Here is a 13097-nt window from a genome sequence, read left to right on the forward strand (position 1 = left end):
TTGTTTGGTTTCATATTTATATTCAAGGCAAGATGCTCTAAATAAATCCAATGGGATTCAATAGCAATTTTTTGGCAGCAGTTTCTTTTCGTGCATCTATTTTTTCCTTCTTGTTTTTTCCCCAATGTTCTTGCATTACTGGGAGATTTCCTAGTGCAATTAGTGTGGCTCCACCCCGGGACCTTTCACCCTTTCCCTGGACCGATGACCCATGCAGCCAGAAAGGAAAGCAGGGTCACGACAAAGGTTACTGAAGGGCAGGACATGCTTTGTGCCTGGGAGGGGTAGCAGTGTGTGTGTGAGGATGAGATTCTCTTCTTTGGGTTCTCATCCTGCTTCACTTCTTACTGAACCTGTTGCAGGACAGACAGTACATGTTGTCATTCAAAAGATAAAATGGATCAGGGCCGAAAGAAGAAGGAGAAAAAATTTTTAGAAGGCAGGAAAAGAGGGAAGAGAGACAAGGAAAAAAAGACAAATCTCAGGGGGTCAGAAAATGAACCAGGCCAGAAATTCCTTCACCAGGCTCTCGTATCAAACATGGTGTCCCAAGATATAGTTTCTCAAACCCGATGAACTTTCAAATGGCTTTAGGAGGAATTCCACTATGCTTGGAGTTTGGGGGAATTTATAGTATTCTTGGAAAGGATTTTTAAACATCACTAGCCTGCAAAGAAACCAAACGAGAACTCTGACTTACTCTGTACTGTTTGCACATTCCCTCCTGTTTATTAATACAGTCGTACTTTATCAAAACAAAAGAAAACTGCACTAATCGGGCCTCTATGAATACCAGGCGTTCCGCTGGTGCTGTCTCATTTCAACCTCACAATAATCCCTGGGAGGAAGGTATGGTTACTCCCTTGTCACAAAGGGAGAAATCCAAGTTTGGAGCAATTAAGAGCCTTCCCTAAAAGCATGCAGCAGTTAAGGGTCAGAGTAGGGTTTGAACCCAGGTCTCTGGAAATACAGGCAGAGTCCATGAATTCATTAATGTTCTTTAATAGGCATCAAATCAGGTGGGAAATTACAGGTATATTACCGATGGATGAAAATAGAGTCACCATCCTGCCTGTCACAGACTCTGCCATCCCCCATGTGCCAGATATAGAGGGATGTGAATAGAATAGCAGACCCTGGTGCCTTTTGCCCTTGCCTGGCACCATTGGTATCGTCTGTCTAATTTCGTTTAACTGTCTTAGGCCCTGGGCACGTATTCTGGCTTTTCTGGCCATGATTATTTATAGTCATGTTTTATGTGGTTTGTCATGTAGGAATTTATTCGGAAGATCTCCAACTCCCTTATACATAATGGGTGTCAGATAATCCTATCAAGAGGTGGGAAAAAAATTGTTTTAATGAAAGTCAGGTATGAAATTGAAGAAAAGAAAGGAAAAAAATCTACCAAATAAATTTTGGAGTTAAAGATTCAAAGTGAAAAATAAAATTTGATTCTGGTGGTTGGATATTGAAATCTTAATTTGGAACCTGTTTTTTCAGATACAAATTATGAAAAGTGTGTTGAAAATATCATGGAAATGGGTCAACCAGCTTCCAGTTGACCATGAATATAGCCTGGGACAAATCTTTAAGCTACAGTTACAGAATAAAGGGACGTAGACCCTACAACTCTAGAATATTGTGATTTTTTAAAAATTTATCTTGTTTATAATTGAATTTTTCACGTCCCCAAAATTACTCCAGTAAACTTAGGAAACATTTATTCTATATTATTTTTATTGGATGACTGCCTTTCCTAGACTATACATAAACCATGAGCCCTTCCTTCACCTATATTTTGGGTTCCTAATATCTACAATGGCATGAATTTAATGTACCTACAAAGGCATGGACTGAATTATCCTCAGCATGGCATGGCTATTTGTGGAAAATGGACCCGTTTTGGAATCTTGAATAGGAAATTGGAGGTAATGGCAGCAACATTCGCTTTCTTGGTAAGAAGATGCCACAGTCACTCTATTGCCCCTCTGCATAGAACAAGACTTCCTGGGGACCTCTTACCTAATAGAAAAGATAGAGCAACCTGTCACAAGGCTGGCAGCCAGTAGCACAGGTGTAGAGTAAGAGCCAGGGGCCAAAAGTCTGCTGGTTTTGTTGGGTAATTGCAAGAGATTTAGCCCAAACCATAAGAAGAGCTGTCATGCTAAAGTCAGAACACAGGGTTACAGGACATGGCATCCAGGAAGCAGTCCAGGGACAGACAGGTTAACACTTCAGCAATGGCTGCCAGTCAGGAAAGAGATCTTTTCAGCTAAGTGGAAGGCGGATGCATAAGGAAGTGTTTAGAACAAACAATCTCTAGTGTAACCTAGAAACATTCTTTGGAAGTCATTGAAACTTCAGAGTGAAACCACTGTAATTCTACGGCCTCAGTTCTTTGTGGGAACTTTGGGTATCCATGAGAAACATGTAACATTTCTTCCAAACTGAGCTCAAGAGGAGTAACAAGTAATTTAACAGATTGCGGCACATGTATGAATTGCTGAACCTGGAAGCCTTGCGGGGACAGCACATTCCACTGGTGTGAGAGACGCAGCTTACACTTTCCTTTGGAGGTCTAGTAAAATATATGTGCTTCTTTTTAAGATAGGATTCACCAAAGTAATATACTTATTTCTATAAATTCTGCTGTTTATAAATACTTCCCTTTGGAGATTGACCTGAATACTTTTGACATTAAAATTTTCTGCTTTTGGTTTGATTTTTTTTTTTAAATTTCAGTTTAATATGAGGGTACAGATGATTAGGTTACAATGTTTGCATTTGTTCAGTAAAGTTCTGCTGTAGTTGTTGTGTCCTGCACCCAGGAGGAGTGCCATGTGCTCTTACATTATACCCGTTAGGTGGGAATACAACAATCCCTCCTCCTCCTCCCCTGTCCTCCCAACTTGAATTGAATTGAGTTTATCTCTTAAAAATATGGAACACTTCATGAATTTGTGTGTTCTCCTTGTTCAGCGGCCATACTAATCTTCTCTGTATCATTCCAGTTTTAGTTATGTACTGCTGAAGCAAGCACAGAGTTTTTTTTTTAATGAATATTTTTTTCTTCCTCTCATTAATTCCATGTCTAGGCAGGTCATATAGTAGCATATGTGCTGAAACTTGAAGGGCATTGCCACTTTGCTAATAATGTGTCTCAGAGTGTGATATGACAGACTTAAAGTCAATTAACATAAAAATATTTTTAGGGGAAATTTTTGTCTTTTGAAAAATCAGGTGACTGGAGATTACACTTCTAGAATTGTAACTGTAGTGATCTTTGGAAGATATTCAGTGCTGTCGTTGCCCCAGAGTCACTCTTTTTAAGTGGAGAATTTACTGGAATTGAGAGGTGTGTTTGTAGAGAAAACTTTACAGGCTGGGGACACATGTTGGACAAGAATAGGGAGCCATGGGTTCATCTCGGGAGATCTGAGTACCCACATGTGGGAGGAAGGGAAGGAAGCCCCAGCTGACCAGAGATAAGGGTGGGAGAGTGGTAGATATTGCTCTCTCCTGAGAGCCAGTGCAGAAGCCTGATGGAAAAGTCACGCTATTCAGGGACGAGCAAGAAATAAGTAGAGGACTGTCTGGTCCTGTGGTCTGAGCTTCCTAGGAGGGGTTCCACTCTGCACAAGATACAGGGGAGCACTGACGGAGGAGAAGCTGCAGCTCCGTGCTGTGGAGGAAGGGGTGTTTGGGAAGTGAATCCGAGGAGCTATGCCTGTGGCCTGTTTCTGGCACCTGTGCCTGGCTGCCGTCCTCAGAGTGGGGAGGTCAGAAGACCATATTCAGTGGAGGAGGAGACAGCGGAGTAGGCCAAAGTCATGGACAGAAGTAAGAAAGTGCTGCTACCATGGGTAGCAGTGGATTCCCCGGGTGGCAGCAGGGTAGGGGCCAGAGGATGCCCCAGCCACGTGGTGGCCTGGGAAAGGAAGAAGCAGCTGAGCGACACACCCGTGGGGTCTGTCTGGAGGTGCTGTCATTCCAGAGTCAACTCATTCCCTCCCACCTTCTGTTCTCTAATGATCTATATTTCCAGGCCTGCAGAAATGCGTTTATGGGTGAAACAGGCTTTGAGAAGAATGAATGAAGAATGAATGAAGAACTTACTCTGAAGAGGTTTTGTATTCATATATTTGCTTGATTAGATTGTTACCTACGAGAAAGTCATCTTAAGAAAAATACAGTCTGGGTGTAGTGGCTCATGCCTGTAATCCTACCACTCTGGGAGGCAGAGGCACATGGATTGCTTGAACTCAGGAGTTCAAGACCAGCTTGAGCAAGAAGGAGACCCCCAACGACCCACGAATGAATCAATAAATTGTGGTATATGTACACCATGGAATATTATGCATCCTTAAAGAAAGATGGAGACTTTACCTCCTTCATGTTTACATGGGTGGAGCTGGAACATCTTCTTAGCAAAGCATCTCAAGAATGGAAGAAAAAGTATCCAATGTACTCAGTCCTATTATGAAACTAATTTATAGCTTTCATAGGAAAGCTATAGCCCAATTATAGCCCAAGAATATGGGGAAAGGGAGGGGAGGGGAGAAGATGGGTGGAGGGAGGGTAATTGGTGGGACCACACCTACGATGCATCTTACAAGGGTATGTGTGAAACTTACTAAATGTAGAATATAAATGTCTTAACACAATAACTAAGAAAATGCCATGAAGACTTAACCAGTTTGATGAAAATATTTCAAATTGTATATAAAACCAGCACATTGTACCCCATGACTGCATTAATGTACATAGCGATGATTTAATGAAAAAGAAAAGACAAGAAAAGAATGAGACCCCCATCTCTACTAAAAATAGAAAAATAGCAGGCATTGTGGTGGGTGTCTGTAGTTCCAGCTACTGAGGGGGCTGAGGCAAGAAGATCCCTGAAGTCCAAGAGTTTGAGGTTGCTGTGAGCTATGATGCCATGGTACTCTACTCAGGGTGACAGAGGGAGAATCTTTCTCAAAAAAAAAAAAAAATAAATAAATACAAATAAATGATAATATGTATGTTCTTCTTTAATCTCAAGTAATAGTTTAAAAACATTTCCACATATTATATAATTTTTTAAGAAACATGAAATAAGCAAAATTTAGTTTTTCCAAGTTCAGAAATGAAAAAACCAAGCCTAGGATGGTTAAGTTACTGGCCAAGGTTACACAGTCTAAAAGTGAATCAGGATTTGTCTTCTATTTTATTCAATTTTAAGAATTGAATTATTTATACATCTATACAATTCAAAAACCCAAACTGTAACATTAACCTTTTTCCAGACTTTGTCCACTCCTGTCACTCCCATTATAAACAAAAAGATATGTATATATATATACACACACATATACAGATACACATATATATTTCTTATTTTATTAATTTTTTTAAAAATTCAGTTGGCAGGATATCCTGGAGAGTTTTTCATGTCCATACTTAGCTTTCTCCCCGATTTTTAGGGCTGCATAGTGCTCTTTGAGTGGATGCCCCACAGTACATAGATGGGTCATTACAAAAGTTTTGAAATACACAAAAATCAAGAAATATAAAATCTGCACAAACGGGAACAGATGAAGCCCTCCCAGGGACACTGATAAGCTGAAAAAGTGGAAACTTACATGGATGAATCAGAAAGGACGCTGTCAACTGCTTCTTAGAAATGAAATAACAGACCATCATGCAGCGTGCTTCAAAACCTGCATAGGGACCCACGTATTGCTGGTTCACATTGGATGAATAGTGTTGAATGTACATTATTTCATGGGTATGCTTCTGTAGAATGATTCCCCAAAGCAAAATGTTGAGCCAAATATAAATGCATTTGGAATTAAATACAAATTGCCAAATTTCTCTCTATAGAGTTGTATTAATCACTTTCACCTGTAATGTAACTATCAGTTTCCCCATAAACTGGTCAACAAATTAGTATCACCTAACTTTTCAAATTTTGGTAATGATTGTTTAGACTGATTATTTAGTGCCATTTTAATTTTCATTTTTCTTATGTACTATAAATTGTAATTATTTTCTTCCCTGTCGTTTGATTTTGCTGATATGATTATTTTTGATTTGGTACTTAGACTTTTATGTTTTCAGTAGTTAGAATAATTGATTTTTTAAATGGATTCTAGACTTTTAAGTGTGAAAGTTCTTCCTGAATCCAAGGACATAAGGAATTCATCCATGTTTTCTTCTAATAATTTATTTTGTTAAGTTGGAAAACTTCAATTGATATCAAGTTTATCTTGGTACGCAATGTGAGGTATGAAGCCAACTTGATCTTTTTCCAGATGTTCCAGGACAATCCAGTTGCTCCAACACCATTTACTTCCTAAAATCTTTTGCCCACTTATTTGAGATGCTACCTTGCTCATATACTAAATTTGTCTAAGGATTTGGGAATCTATTTTTGAAACCAGTTTTGTAATATGCCAAGTCTAATAGTGTTTCCTCTTCCCCATGCTACTTTAGCTAAAATAAACTTTGACCTACTCACCAGTAGCTTTTTAATGCCACACATGAATGAAAGAATTAGGAAGGGGATGTGATTATCTTCCACATAAAGAAAATAATATTAAGAAAAGTCCTCTAGAAGCCCAGAAGAAAAATTGTCCAGATATCATTGCTAAAAACCCCCCGAACAACAGGGTTTTTCTGTTGTTTATGAAGATTTTGCCAAGTCATTTCATACTACTCAGGAGGTCTTCTTCCATAAGTAGTCAAATGGAGGGGAAACCCACAGTACTTCAGAGGGAAAAAATGAAACCAAGAGTGTACATACCTCTTCAAGCAGAAATCTCCTGCTGCTAGTCACTGCTCCTCTTAATAGGGAACTACAAAGTTTCTGCCATAAAAGAAAAAAGTGATTCACTTTTCCAAAAAAAAATTATCAAGCCAAGTAAGAGGTTGTATTGCATTCAGATGTCTATACTTAGACTTATTTTCTGGCAGCAAAACGTCTTAGAGTAAAGCTTGCTTATTTGTGCAAGAAGGTTTAGGATTAGTTTATTGGCAAGTTCAAAGATATTGTTTCAGTAACTCTACTAGCATAACAAGGTATGAAAATAAGACCAAAGCCAGTATCCATGAGGTCAGTGTGTCCAGGTTAGTATGTTTCCCACCACAATTGTGGGTTTAATTTCTGTGTCCTCTTTTTCTCATAAAGTTAGCAGAAAATGCAGTGTGAAACCTTTTCAAATGCTTTTTGTGGGAACTTACTTCTCTGAGGTTGATGTCATTACTTAAGGTAAATGTCCTGGAGAAGGTGGTCATCCCTTGCTAGAAAATGCCAATTCCTTGTGTTGTCATCCTTCTAAAACCAAGTCTAACCAGGATCAGCAGCACCCCCACCCCACTGTTCTGCCACCACTTTTTTCAAGGGCATATAATACCTCTATGTTGCTGAAGCCAAGGTCAATTCTCAGTCCCTGTCTTACTTGGTCTAAAAGCTACATTGGTCATAGTTGATTGTAGAGGATGCCAAGAGACAAATGACCTCTAAGCAAGATGATTTACAGCTGAGGGGTGGACTCTTGGGCGACTTGTCCACAGATGCTCTTTATAGAGAAGGAACCCGTGCCCTCAGCAAGTAGTCATTGTTAATTGCTCCCCTCACCTATATCATTCTGTTTCAATAAAAGGCTAGTGTGGAGCTTGCTCGAGGCTACCTGGAAAGTAAGGGCTAGCCCGCCTTCCACAAGCTTGTACTTCTAATTTGCCTCTCGCCTAGTTCCTTCCTATGCTAACCAAGACCAGGACCATAGGAGCCTGATGGGTCATGACAGTTGATCATCTGATCCGCGAAACATATCCTTTGCTTGGTTTCCAGGAGGCACTCCTTTCTGGTTTGTGGCTGTCTCTTTGGCTGATCCTCTGCAGGCTCCCTTGATGATTTCTCTAGGTTCTTTGAATCTCAGGGCACCTCACCCAGTTGTTGATCTTTCCTCCTTCCTCTCTACCCTCACTCCCCTAATGCTGGCCTCCTCTCTTCACAGTATCTAATACCATCTCTATGCTCCCTGATGATCCCCAGATTTGCATCTCTGCTCTGGACCATTTTCCTGAACTCCAGCTACTTGCTGGCTCTTGACGTGGATCTCCTTTTGTAACAAAGCTTCTGGTCTCTTACTTTCCTTTCCTAAATCTATTTCTCCCACAGTCTTCTTCATCTTGGTTAGGAAAACTCATCTTACCATTTGCTTAAGCCCAAACCTTGAGAAATGGCATCGCTCACATCCTATCTAAAAAATACCAGGAAATCTTCTGGGCCCCTCCATCAAATATTTACCCAACCTCTGCTGATCTTCACAGCCATTGCCCTGATCAAAGCCATCACCATCTTTCACTGGGGACCTTGAAAGAGCCTCCTCACTGGCCTTTAGGCTTTTTTCTTTCTCCTCCACAGAGCAGATGGAGTTATCTGCTTATGATATTAGACAGATAATGTTCCTCTGCTCAAAGTCCGCAGTGGCATTCCATCTTATACCAAAAGCCAGGGTTGTTCCACTGGCTACCGTGGCCCTCCATGACCTTTCACCCCCACCCCTCCACTCGGACCTCATCTTCTGTTATTGCTCTTCCCCAAATTCAGTGGCGTCCCTACTGCTCCTTGGCAAAACGAAGCACTTCTTCTCTTTCTCGTTCTCTCTTCCACTCTTTGAAAGCAGTGGCAGTTTATTAAAAACCATGCCAGGTGCAACTGTGTGTTCCTGTAATACCAGGCTCCCTGGAGGCTGAGATGGGAGGATCACTTGGGCCAAGGAATTTGAGTCCATAGCAAGACTCCCCCCCCACCACACACACACACAAAAACACTCCAAAAAACTAAGCATGTACTTACTGTTCAATTCATCAATTTAACTCCTGGGAATCTGTTGTAGTGATATAAAAATTTATGCCTGCACAAAACTCTGTTCACAGTTATTCATATTAGCTTTATCTGTATTAATCCCAACTGGAAGCAACCAAATTGTGTGACAGGTAATGGTTGAACAAACTGTGATGCATCCATATCAGGGCCTGTGAGCAATAAAAGGGAATGAACTACCATTACATACAATTTTGATGGATCTCAAGGATATTGTGATGAACAAACCCAATCTTAAGTGATCACATAATTCCATTTTTATAACATTTTCCAAATGGCAACATTATAGAAATGGGAAACCAGATTAGTGGCTACCAGGGGTTAGTAGAAAAATTGGGTATGATTGAAAGGAATAACCAGAGAGATCTTAGTGGTGGTAGAATATATTTCTGTGTCTTGATTATGGTGGTGTTTACACAAATCTACACATGATAAAACAACATAAAACAATGCATATTATACTAATGCACAAGGCATGATTATAATAGAAATTGGGCAAATGGTACATGGTACACGGGGACTTACTCTACTTATTTTTGTGGCTTCCTGTCTGCTAAGCTATTACTGTTTCAAAATAAAACTTAATACATATGTATTTATTTTTATGCATCTCATAGTGATCCAGAGAAACCACAGATGCCAAATGTGTGGAGGTGTGGTGAAAATTATTTTTTGAAGTTATTTTTTATGGAGGTAAAAATCACACATTAAACGTAGCCATTTTAAAGAATAAAACTCAGTGGCATTTAGAGCAGTCATGATGTTGTGCAACCATTACTTCTATCTCGTCCAGAAACACTTTCATCAAACAAAAGGGAGACCTCATGCTCATCAAAAAGTCACTCTGTGTTCCTCCCTGGTGATCACTGATCTGCTTTCTGGTTCTGTGGGTATACACACTGTGGATATTTCATATAAATGGAGTCATACAATGTATGCCCTGTTGTGTCTGTCTTCTTAACTTAGAATAATGTTTTGAAGTTCATGCATGGTGTAGCATGACCAGGACTCCATTCCTTTTTGTGGCTGAATAATATTCCATTGCATGGATTTACCACATTTTGTTTATCCATTCAGTTGCTGATGGCCTTCAGGTTGTTTCCACATTTGGGTTATTGTAAATAGTGCCACTCTGAACATGTGTTGCCAGTTTGATACAAGAAAATATTTGTTTCAGAGCCCCATGGTTTGTTCACGGAAGACATATCACTTAGACAGGTTTATAATCAAAGGGTGCAATCAGTAACCCAAAGCCTCTGTGATTTGGGGCTAAGAGTGACTTGAAACTGCTCTTTTCCCCATTACTTCATTCATTCCAGGGGTAAAACCATTCACCTGGAGCAGTTAAAGATATGAACACAAGCATCTGCTTATTTTGGGAGAAATAAATAATAAAAACACTCAATGAGAACAGAGAAAAAAAAATCCTCCTAAAAGCGATTGTTAACTATTTTGTGAGTGTCAACATTGTGCTCATGAGTGATCAGAGCACAAACATTTTTATTCTTTGAAAGCTTTAAAAATATAAAATTGATAGATAAATTACTTCATCAACAACAAAACACAAGCTATGGAAGTGCTTAATCTCTTGGGTCTGGTTTATTTAATAATGTGGTAATCTTTGTGTCCTCAAATGCTCCAAAAATTAAATACACAACACTTTAAGGCCACTAAGGTTATTGTTTTATAATCCTAGAATTAAAGAACCCTCCAGAAATGTATCAGGCACATCCAGATAAGCTGACTCTTTATTTCTTGGTACTGAACCAATTCAGGTCTTTTCACAGAATTTTTTCTTGGTTCGCTCTTTCAGTGTAGTCACTGGTTCTCAACCATGGCTACACATAACAATTATCCCATCCACTTCTATAATACCAGTGTCTGGGATATACCCCGGATCAACTGAGCCAGAATCTCTAGAGACAAACCTATGTGTCCTTATTTAATAAATCTCCCAAGTGATCTAAGGTGCTGCTCAGGTGAGGAGTAGGGAAGCACACCAGTGGCTTCTTAATTGTGTGTGCATCAGAATTACTTGCAAGACTTGTTAAAAGAAACTGCCCCATGCTCAGGAGCAGGGATGCCCCAGGTTTTTGCATTACAAACAACATCACAGGTGATGCTATTCTGCCCACCTAGAATCACATTTGAGAACAACAAGTTAATTTTGGCCTTTGCATCAGTGATGATGAAGATACAGGTGGTTATAGGCTTTCCTGTAAACACCTTGAAGGGTTTTTTCACTGATTGTAGACCATTTTTCTTTAGCACATTCATGAAGATGAGTGGGCCCTGAGTCAGAGGGCCTGGTTAAAATGTCACTTCTGTACAATTTTAGGCAAGTTCCTTATTTCTAAAACTTCAGTCTCCTCATCTGTTGCTTGCTTTAGGGGTTAAATTTGATAATGCTTGTAAAGCAACTGACATATAGTAAATAGACCATAATTATTAACTTTGGGGGGGGTAGTGTTCATATTTAACTGTTATAACTGTCCTTTAGTTTATTGGCTATCCTGTTCTGTGATTCTTATCAGATCAACCATTTAAAAAGTGAATGCTAAAATCAGGAAGATAATATGGGAATCCAAAAGAGCTAGTGATTTAAAAGGACTGATTGAGGGTCTGTGTATAGCAATGGTTAAAAGCTTCAGGTCTAGAGTCAGAAAACCTTGAGTTTGAGTACCTCTTGAAACTTATCTACATTTTGTTCTTCTGCAAAATAACAATAATAAATGTCTCTGCCTTGGGGAGTTGTTGCTATGATTGTAACAGAAGAGAGCATAGTGATTAGCTTAGTTCTGAACATATCACAGGTACTCAGTAAATGCTCGCTGTTACTAAGCTGAGGGCAATTGGTTCCTAACTGCTCCTTTAAATATTAACTCTCCTTTCCCTCCTTGAACTGATATGTTTTTATGGCTTTTTGAGGGATATTAGGAGGGAATATAAATTCTCCAAGGAGAATGCATTCTTGAGAAGAAATTTGTTTACTAATTTCCCCTACACTCTTCCCAGTGAAAGACTAAAGAGGAACGAAGTTTACTCTTCAGACACTAAGTAACTTTGCTCTTTTCATGCCGGAATCAAGAGAAGAGCCATTGAAATTCCTGGTCAATCGTTAGTTCTGATCTCAGACCTTCAATTCAGCTGGGCACTTCTGTTAGTGGAGATGATTGCAAAAGGGTTACCAGCAATCCTGTGGGACTCCGGGGTGGGACCTAGGGAAGTTCTTCACATACTCTCTGGCAGCAGGAGTCCAGAAGCATCAGTTTCAAAATAATGTTTTTTGTTTTTGTTTTTTTTATATTTCTGATTTGACTAAAGAATGGAACCAATCCCCAAATAGTCTGGGCATCAATCGGTCTGATTTTGAGGAACTGTAACTACAGCAGTCTTTTCCATGGAGATATAGACAGGAGGCATTGTTCCTTCATTTCACAGTAGAAGATGACTCTACTCTGATAGCACAAAGTTGTTTTTCCCAAACTGTGGTACGTGTTCCACTGGGACATGGAATATTGGGTGAGTGATGTACGGACAGATACTCATTTTCATATTCTTTATTTATTCTAATATAGTACTTTAGGTCAAAACACAAGTCTTGGTTTTCCAGATACCATTGTTTAGGGTAAGATGTAGATATATATGTATGCATAAGGCCTAAAATTGAACAGAGAGAATTATTTAGGTATACAATAGTACAAAAGGCCTGGCAAATACCATTGAGGGCATATGAACGCAATACAGATTTGAGAAGCATTTTGCAAGTGTGTAGGCTATTAGCTATCCGTGGAGGTAAAAGTGCTCTCTGTCTGTATATATCGCAAGAAGAAGGAACACTTAACTATTGAGGGCCATATAACTATGAGTGTCTTGTCCAGCTTTTTTTGGAAAGTCATGGTTGTTTTCTAGTCTAGCCTTTTTTTAAGTGCCACAATTCTCCCTTGAAAATTTTTTTACCTATTATGAGAGCGAATGTAAGAGGAAAGAACCAAGATGCATATTCAGTGGAACAGAAAGTCTAGTATACACTTTTCTGATTTAATGGGTTCTTTCTTTAAGGTTATCATCATTAAAAGGACCAGTCTTTGCTGGTCGATTTATGAACTAAGAACATGGTTAAAGCAATCATTTTTTAACAATTTTATATACTACTAGAATTTATTTTCTAATTTAATTGCCAAATTCCTAATCTGATTCGAGCCTGAGGAGGAGTGAAAGTGAC

The 13097-nt window shown here is 39.3% G+C and overlaps 1 non-coding gene across 1 annotated transcript; it reads right to left on the bottom strand.

Annotated features, from left to right (window-relative positions):
* Window positions 1-2934: 2934 nt before the first annotated feature.
* On the bottom strand, window positions 2935-3040 carry LOC111728032. Its single transcript, XR_002775451.1, has one exon. It is a non-coding gene; the product is annotated as a U6 spliceosomal RNA (small nuclear RNA).
* Between the last annotated feature and the right edge of the window lie 10057 nt (window positions 3041-13097).

Source organism: Otolemur garnettii, unplaced genomic scaffold (assembly GCF_000181295.1).
Source record: "Otolemur garnettii isolate 467f Iridium unplaced genomic scaffold, OtoGar3 scaffold00004, whole genome shotgun sequence".
In the NCBI taxonomy this organism is placed as follows: Eukaryota; Metazoa; Chordata; class Mammalia; order Primates; family Galagidae; genus Otolemur; species Otolemur garnettii.